This window comes from Coptis chinensis, chromosome 8, assembly GCF_015680905.1.
Source record: "Coptis chinensis isolate HL-2020 chromosome 8, ASM1568090v1, whole genome shotgun sequence".
NCBI classification, from domain to species: Eukaryota; Viridiplantae; Streptophyta; class Magnoliopsida; order Ranunculales; family Ranunculaceae; genus Coptis; species Coptis chinensis.
The window spans coordinates 41,865,440-41,875,451 of record NC_141463.1 but is presented as its reverse complement, the minus strand read 5'-3'; the positions used below and the strand labels follow the sequence as shown (position 1 = coordinate 41,875,451).

At 38.2% G+C, this 10,012-nt stretch overlaps 1 pseudogene; it reads right to left on the bottom strand.

The window, feature by feature from the left end:
- Nucleotides 1–811: 811 nt before the first annotated feature.
- LOC147481490 (cyclin-dependent kinase B1-1-like) lies at nt 812–3,787 on the bottom strand (annotated as a pseudogene).
- Nucleotides 3,788–10,012: the final 6,225 nt, after the last annotated feature.

The following is a 10,012-nucleotide window of genomic DNA, read 5'->3' as shown; positions in this document are numbered from 1 at the left end:
CTCATATGAGCGAAATATTCCTTGGGTTTCTTGATCATAAATGCATAATGAATCTACTTGTTTGTTTTTCTATTTACAGACTTTGTTTACTTTAACATAATATTCAGTTGAGAATATGGTCTGAAAATATGAAATTAACATAAGGAGAAAAAAAATAAAAACAAACAAACAAAACTTACAGCCTATATATCCAAAATGGGATGCACAAACCAAGCTGGTAGCTAGTGATGATGACACTCACTATTTCACTAATACTAATGAGTAATAATTATATATCTATATCTTTAATGATGATATGACGATAGCTATATATCACAAGAAATGGTTTATGGTTTAAGGCCTATATAAGGTCGCATCCTTCCATCAGGATTTTATATTCATCTGCATTTGTTAATCATCAACTATCTGCTGCAATGGCAACCAAAGCTCCTGTTTTTATTGTGTTACTAGTTGTGTCTTCAATGTTTGTTATTTCCATTGCTAAGCCAAAGAAGCCACCACCTCAACTTAGATCACCACCACGATCGTCTTCCTTTAAGTTGGTGTCATCCCCATTTTTATAGTAATAATATAGTAGAAAAACCACTCTATATTAGATACTGCAGGTTCACCTTTAGAAGTATTAGTTTCTCTAGAATCAACTAAACCTTATGCATGTTTTATTCCATAAGGGAACGATGTGATGGTTTAAAAAGCTTTAATTCACATACAGTGTACTTGAAGAGTGCCTCAAAACTTGTTTGAGGCAAAATTCTTCACTTTTATTTGTAGAAATATAAATATCCATTTCTACTTATTAAGGGAAAATTCTTTACTGAGCGATTGAACTATTTGCTTTGTGAATTTCTCGTAAAATCAACACAAATTTGTGATAGACAAAGCAAAGAGAGAGAAAGTACCTAAATATATGAAGCAAATCTGTTGCATTTCGGAATCACCGAGAAATAGGGCTTGTCTCGACCATTTCAATTACACCAAGAAAAACAGTTTAGGAAGATGTAATTATTGTTGATTGAAAAATAAAAAGAATAGGGTTCTGAGACCAAATATGCATCCGACCGGACCACATATCGACACCCGGTGGAGTAGTGTGTTGAGCAGCGAAACCTCTGGAGCTCTGTACGGAGAGTTACAATCTGGTAATAATAATAAGAATTGAATAGCAGAAGAAGGAAGGTTAGAGTTGAAATGGAAATGGAAAAGGAAAAGGAAAAGGAAAAGCAGACCACCTCGTGTGTGTAGCTCTTGAGAGGAACGGTGAAGGCTCTTCCAAGGCCAAGATCGGCAATCTTGAGTATGCCCTTGTCCTTGTCAACCAAAAGATTTTGGGGTTTGAGATCTCTGTGAAGCACGCTGTGACTGTGGCAGTGGGCCACCCCTTTGCACAATTGGTAGAGGAAGCTCTGGATGAGATCCGTGTCGAGGTACTCGAAGACCAGGTAGAGAAGGGGCTTCCCGTTCTTGTTGTCGACGTGCTCGACGCAGAGCAATCGGACCAGATAGAGACTCTGAGAGAGCATCCGAAGGAGGGCAATCTTGTGAAGAAAGAGTTAGGGGGCACACCTTCTTCGTCCCATTTCCAGCCAGCGTCTTCTTCAATACCAATTGACCGGTCGTCTTGTCCTGAGCCTTGTACACTTTCTCGTATGTCCCTTCTCCAACCTTCTCCAACTTCTCGTGCTGTACTTGTCCATGTACACAACCTATTATTGATAGAGAGTACAACGTACTATGAACACCAACAAAATTCAAAAGGCTCTTTTACTATCTCTGTTGACTGGGTTTTCAATATGGTGGCGGCAGCAAGAGAAAAAGATGAGAAAAATAAAACCAATTTAGGGTTTTGGATTTTGGATTTTACTTTTTTATTTTTTGGTTTTTTGTTGGAGCGCCAACAATAAAAATAGGCCATACATAAAAACCTTTAAAAGAAATTAACTCCCTTACATAAAAAGCTAATAGCGTGGCTTCTCTAGCTGCAACACATACTACATCCAATAAAACATGGACATTTACAAAAGGTTTTTACAACGAAAGTGGCGTCACAAATGATTGAGTTAACTTTAACATCAACAATGGCGTGGTAAATGATAAAGCTCTCTATAAAAATTGCATTTTATGTTTTTTGAAAAAAAAAATTATAACTATTTGCCACGCAAGAGGTGTCACAATAAATAAATTTATGTACAGTTAAGCTAATAACACGACAAACCTTTAGCAGCCCCATATGGCGTTGCAATAGGTGACCTTTAACAACAATTTTTTAGCGTTGCAAAAGGGTGCGCTGCAAAATACCCCTTTTGTTGTAGTGGCTACCTCCATAAGTCTCGCTTCCCAACAAGTCTTCGAAAGATTGTTCAAGTATGACTGTAGGAGTTATCATCACAAAACTATCCTCTGGAACAGTTGCAAACGATCCTGGAACAACCCACGAAAAATCGGAATTTTTCATGCCCACGGGGTGCGCTCTGACTATGATCGAGTTCCAGGCACTTAGGCGCAGGGCGCGCTCACTTTTTGCCTAGGATAGGCGCAGGTCGTGCTCAGGTGAATTGGAAGTTCCAGGCACTTAGGCGAAAGTCGCGCTCACTTTTTGCTTGGGATGGGCACGGGTCGCACTTAGGTGAATTTCGATTTCCAGGTGGTCCAAGCGCAAGTGGCACTCAACTGAGGCGCAGATGCACTCCGTGCAGCTGAAGTGCTAAAGTGAAGAAGAAAAGAGGGAAACTTGGGAGTGGAAGGTGAGAGATGTAGTGTGGGTTGTGAGGGTAGAATGAAGGAAGTTTATATAGGTTGTGAGCTTCCGAAACGAATCGGCAAGTTGCCAAAAAGTGTTAAGGCAATTGCTGGAAACAAAATATTTCCAAAACTGAAAACAGAAACAACCTATATTCTATATTCCAAAACAAACCCAATATCTTTTAGGTTAAATTTAGGATAGAAACTGCCTAACTCATTGAGATTTCATCCCACCACAATATCTACTCATATCTATGCCAATATCGGCAACATTCCCAACAATCATCACAAAATTACGTAATAAATTATTGGATCATATAAAAAAACATGCTATAAGAAATAATACCACCCCCAAACAATTCGGGAAGGTGGGATTAACAATAAAATCAATGCATAATTTGAAAAGAATAAAATTATATTCAAATTCAAATTCAAATACAATTAAATACCGAATTCCAGTTTTAACTACAGAATTCAAAAATTAACATTCGAACTAGTAAAAACAAATAAAAAACAACATCAACTCATAATATCCCTAAACCACGCGCTACTGGTAGAAAATGGAGCATGAGATGAGGATGGGCACTGAGCTCCAGATGGGCTTGAGCCATCCGTCCTTCGGTGATGACGCTCGTGCCTCACAGACGCCTCCTCCTCAGAAGAACCCCCATGGGGTGGGAAGAGTGCAAGCATATCTTCGGAACTTACGTTGTGCTTCCATCTCTGTCTTCATCTGTTCCCAATGTTCATCCTCGCGCTGGGCACGAGTCTCATAGTTACGATGTATGACAGTCTAGCGAGTCTGAAGGTCTTCACAAATTGAATTAAGAGAACGCATGCCATGATGAAGCACCGACATACGTTTTGTATCAGACGTACACCTCTCCAAGGCATCGACATCAAAATATGTCGTGTAATCTTCATCCTCTTCAACTACCCTATCTTCATGCAACCTCCAAACCTTCTGAACACAGTCTGTATACGCTATGACATTCATATGCAACTTAATCATAGTATGCTCAGTTTTCGGAGTTTCTCTAAAACTCATCATAATCTTTGTTATCAAAATTGGGAGAAGTGCAATACTCTTCCCAACTCCCCTAATCATATTAATAAAAAACTCGAGAATACAGAATTCATACTTCTGCTCCTGGAGTATCCATAGAACGTGAAGGCAATTCAGAATGCTGTCACTGACCTTCTCTTTCCAAATGACATTCCTACAAATCCACTAAGCTACAGCCAGCTGGTTGGTTCGCAAAGACAACTGGCGAACACAATGCGAGCTCGCATTGTAGTTCCCCTACAAAATTGTCGCATTCATCAAAGGCTCGATCCCACCAAATTGGGATTCCTACAATGCGGCATCGAGATGGCTTCTAGGTGGAAAGCCTAAAATCTCAGCCAGCAACCTCCTAGATACTTCTCTCCTAGTCCCAGCCACCTTAACAAAAATTTATTCCCATCCAACTCCCTCATCCTATAAAATTGTCAGACCAAATCTTCGTGATAAAAATCGTTCGTTGAATAAAACAAATGCCTCCAATCCCTCCTAACCATCTCGTCACCGTAAAACTGCGCCAACCGGTCGGCTGTAAAAACTTGTTCCGACAAAATTTTTCGTCTTTGAGCCATTGGAGTTTTGATAGGATTTGTGGGTTTGAATAAGATAGGGAGACGAGTTTTGAAACAAACTCACTAAAAATAATGGGAGGAGGCGCGGTGGTGGCAGTGGCAGTTCAATTTTTTTGGATTTTTGGATGTTTTCGGTAGTGGGAAAGGTTTTAAATGGTGTGGGAGATGGTTTGGAAAAGATTTTGGTTGGGATTGAACTTTGGGCGTGGGTGTAGTTAGGTTTTTCTTTTTTCTTTTTTTATTTTTGGTTAGGGTTTTTAAGCTTTGTTAATGGCGGTGTGGATAAAGGAAAACTCGCGAGCTGTTTTAGTTTAGAAGATGGAGACACATATGTGTGGCACGTGCGTGCGAGATTGGGCCCAATCCCAATTCGATTTTTTGAAATTTGTCGATTTTTCGCGCAACTTCAAACTAAAATTGTCGTTTCGTTACCGGTCCGATTTTTGCGAATGAGCTATGGAAATGATTAGGAGAGAATTTCCAATCCAATGATCCATACCACATTCTAATCTAATTGTGGTTGACATATAGAAAGGTGGTAAATGCCTCGGAATGCGTGGAAGATGTAAGTTATGCATACGAATGAAATCTAAATTCATAGATAATGTTAACCCGAATCGAAATATGATTAAATGGCCTAAGCAACACAAATGGAAAGTTGTAAAATCAAGGATGGAAAACGACCACCCCACCCCCAAACAAATTTTAGACAACAGAGTTTAGAAAATTTGTTTTAAACATGGGTCTTTTAAAGTCAGATTCCCGAGACTTCCTAAATTACTATTTTTATGGTTTTGATATTTTTATGAACACAATAAGCAGTAAAGACGTAAATCACTCCATAGATAAACATGACTCAAAAACCGAGAAAACATGCGAAAGTGAAAAGCATGAATTACGTTAACCCTAGATTTAGGATCCGGTACTTACAGCCACACACTTCATAGGGAGGGCCCGGTTACCTGAATGGTGCACTTACCAATATATGGATGTGGAAGGAAGTACACCAAATAACAAAATAAGTTATTTATAGTCAGATACTCAATACTATATTTAAAACATATGTATATACTTAACATGTTGTTTACCATATATCAACAACCTAAAGAGTTGTGCGTCTTTCCATAAATAATTAACATAGAATGCACCCCCAAACAGAATCAAGCACCAAGATTTTCTACGACACAAATTAGTGAAATGGAAGCGAAGTCTGATAGATCTATAATGTAACCGCGCATGCACCTTCTTTTTCATCTTTGAACGAGAGGGTGTCCAAGTGAATGATCGTGAGAAAATTGATGTTTATGGAAGATATGATGGATATGGATGAATGTTAGACATAAGAAATGGAAGAAATGAGAATGTGGGTTTAGCACAAAACTCCCTCATGGTGTAGGTGGGAACTTTCTCAATTGTGAAAATGAAGGTGTCAAGTGCCTTTCCCTTGGGAATTATTTATGTATTAAGAGGATTTAGAAAATCATTAAGCACAGAAAAAGAATGAGGGTCAAGCGCAAACTCCAGTTTCCTTTGAAAAGGTAGAAGGTGGGGAAAAGTAGTGATGGAAAATGAATGAGTGTCAGCTAGAGCTCTTAGGTCTAGATCATTAGAAGCCTTGAGATATGTAAGACATTCCTCAATGGGTGGGTCAAAAGAATCACTGGGATAGAGGGTGAAAATTTTATCTTTCGTCATTGCGTCAAGGGATAAAGGAATGTTGGCAGGGTAGGACTCGCGAGGTGGCAAGGAGGAGTTGCAAAAGAGATGAAAGAAATCTTCCTCGACTTCCAGGGAGTTCTTGTCGAAGTTGGAACATCCAAAGGAAAGGAATTTGTGCATCTGATCATTCGGAAACGTGGTTTTGAAATAATCATGAGCTAAGCTCTCGATCATGCTAAACTCTCCATCGATATTCGTGTTAGGAAACTATTTCCTCATTTTAAAAACATTGACCACAACAGAAAGATGGCCAAAGGACAAGGACATTGAACCCTCGCGGCAGTTTATAAACGCGTTGGTCGTTGCCAAGAAATTACGCCCTTAAATTATCAGAACAGAGTCATTAGCGACTTCTGTATCGAGGATAACAAAATCCGTAGGATAGTAGAAATCCTGAACCTTAACTAGCATGTTTTCCACTACACCCTTAGCATACTTGATAGAACTATCAGCTAATTGCAACGTCATTGTTGTAGGTTCCATCTCCTGTAGACCTATTTGTTTATATAAATAATAAGGGAGTAAGTTAACACTCACCCCTAGGTCTAATAAAGCAGTAGTCATGTAAGTATCCCCTAAGGTTCATTGTATAGTAGGACGACCTGGGTCCTTGTACTTAACGATTCCATTGTGTTTCGTTAAAGTTGGAAACTATTAAGTTAGAAAGGCGTCTTTAGGAATCATTGTCTTACGCCTAGTAGTGCACAGCTCTTTAAGAAACTTAGCATGGTGAGGTAAGTTTTTAATTGCTTCAAGAAAAGGTAAGTTTATCGTTAGATTTTTAAAAACTTCCCTAATCTCGTTAAAATTTGTATCCTTGTTTAACATAGCTAATCTCTAAGGAAACAGTGGTTTCTCTCTATATTTAGCATATGGATTAATAGGATGTTTAACCTTGTTTTTCTGTTTCTTAGGTTGTGGTTTAACTAGTACCTCTACAGGGGTAGGATCTTCAGTTATTATTTCGGTATTTAGTTCGATATCCAGTGTAGGGACTACTAATGGGGTAACTACAGGCATAGTTACGGTGTTATCAACCACTCTACCAGATCGGAGAGTGGTGATGGCATTTAGCTCACCTACGTTTGCATTTTTAGTACTAGTATTACCGTTTACCTCAAAGGCTATGTTTGTTGTTTTAGGATTAGGTATCGCTTGACATGGAAACACACATTTGTGTTGTACTTTCTCTTGTGCTAACTGCTATAAGAAAAGTTGAATGGCTTGTAAAATATGTTGTTGGGTTTGCATAAAGACATCAAAACAATCCGGTTGAGGAGTAGTGTTAGCTATAGGTTATGTGATAGGAACTATGTGTCGTTGATTATTAATGGGTGGATTTTGATAGTTATTATTTACCGGAATGATACCTCTATTAGCATTATAATTATTATAATTCTCTTGTCCTTGTCCTTGCCTCGGTGGAGCTTGGTTGTAATTGTTTGTTGGCCTAACATTTTGGTTATTAAACCTTGGAGGTTGTTGATTATTTCGCCAACCTGAAGTTGGGGTTTTGTCTCCAAGCTGCGTTAGGTTCACTATTAATGGAACAAACATTATCTTGTTGTGATGTTGTTGTTCATAGGTGAGAGGACAATAGGAGTCGAGATGCTCTGGACTCAAACATAAATTACATGGATTAGAGTTGACATTCATGACGGGGATAGGCTTTTGTTGAACAAAATAGCCTCTACCTTTTTAGTGAGAGATTCGATTAAATTTTTTAGTTCAGGATCGGGTTTCATCTCAAACATATTGGTAGCCTTAAATGTTGAAGAAGAACTAGCGTTGCGGGAGATATCGTCACTACCCCAAATTATTATTACGCTTTGTTTGATCTTCTAAAAATTTATAAGCCTCTAAGGCTCCTTTACTGTGGAAACTACCCCCATTCATTATGTCAAGCACCTCTTTGTGGTGGTGTAACAGTCTCCTGAAAATGGCACGAACTAACGTGTCTTTCGCGAGGTTATGGTGTGGACACTATATAAGAAGATTGGTGAAACGATTCCATGCCTCTCAAAAAGATTCATGAGGATTTTGTCGAAAGAGAATGAATCTTGGAAAGCATTTCATCGGTCTTCAGTGGTGGGTAAAAATGTTCCATAAATAGTTGAACAAGTTTGGCCCACAAGTCCACAAAATTAGGCGCTTGGGTAGTTAACCAAGATGCCGCCTTATCGGCTAAAGTGAAAGGAAACACCCTCAGTTTTATTTGTTCCGCACCAACCATAGGATGGAGGAATGTAGTAAGGACTTTGTCAATCCTACGCATGTGTTGATAAGGTTTTTCATGGTCTAACCATGAAAAATGGGTAACAAATTAAATATATTTGGGGGGATTCGGAAATCCCCCATTGGGTATGATAAAACAATGCAAGATTTTAGGCTATCGTTCAAGGCTTTGTAAAAGTCAGAGAGAGGAAACTCTCTTTCTTCAGCCATTATTTCATGTGGAGTGTGTAATATATTAGCTAGAGGTGTAGTGAGTGGTATACTAGAAAGGTGTGTTTGTTGACGTTGCTGGTTTATTACATTTGGCATTTTTCTTCTGCCTGACCTTAATCTCATGCAAGGCTAAGACCAATCTTAACTAAACACGACAACACTCAAAACAATCCTCATATGTGATAAACGTAAAATGAATAGTTTTACTAATGAATAAAGCGATGAAACTCTAAACGAAAGTAAAACTAAAACTGCTATGTTACTAGATTTATCAAAGATTTCTACTCTCAATCCTATTGAGATATAGTGGAGTAGATGATTCGTTCCACTCCTAGTTCTTTCACATGTAATGTTTTCTAAGTCTAATCAATCTTAACTAAAGTCTAATAAGAGATTTACGAATTATAAACTACGATGCAACTACCCACAAGATACGACTAATTAACTACGGAATGTTGCATTGATTCTATAATAAGGAATTAGGGGGGATTGATTCCATCTTAACTCAACTTAACTTACTAACAACGAATCGTCGTAATCCGAATTGAACTGCTACGCAAAACAATTGGTTCTTCCTAATCCCTAATTACACATGGCACTTCTACCAATTCATAACTAGCATGTGAACGATTAAACCCATTCTCATGGTGAATTAATCGTTTCTAGAGTGGAATAGGAATTACGACGACTCTACGATAATCGGAATCAAGCTTTCATCAAGGTTTCTCAACTCCCTCTAATGGAGGTTTAGCCGAGAATCATTATGCAATCATTTTCGATATGAAATTGAATACGACATAATATAAAGATTCTAACTTTATGAATTTTAACTAAACAATAATCCAACCCGAAATCAATAACTACGAAATGAATAACAAATAATAAATGAAATTAGATCTAACAAATTTAAATGATAAAATCGAATTTGATCAATAATAAACTACTTTATTTATCTAATCAAGCAATAACAATATTTTAAAGGTTTAATCTAATACAAGAAATGAAATTAAACTAAACTTAATTAAAAACCATTAAAACTAGATCTAGAAGCTATTCTAATAGCTACTTTCTATCCTAAGCTCCCAGATATCTTAAAAGTTAAGTCTTCTTTGTTGATAAGGAGGAAATCAGATCCAAAATCATGCATGGGCTTGGAGCCATGTTTTGGGCCGGAAAATCGGGCCCAAAACCTAATTTATTCAGTCCAGAAAGGGCTCTTCAGCTGGATTCGGCTTCAACAGACTTTTAATCCACTTTTGCTCCTCTGATTGGGCCAAAGCTTAGACCATTGGAAAGCTCTTCCTGAGCCGGTCGTTTTGCATAAGGTAGGCCCAATTCCAAGGTCTGAGTCCAAAGATACGGTCTTCGGAAGTTCTCTTCGACTTTGTGCCTTGTTTTACCCAGCGTGGACTTTGACTTTTCACCTTTTGACCGGGCTTTACAAAGGCTTTGTCTTCTTGAATCTGGCTTT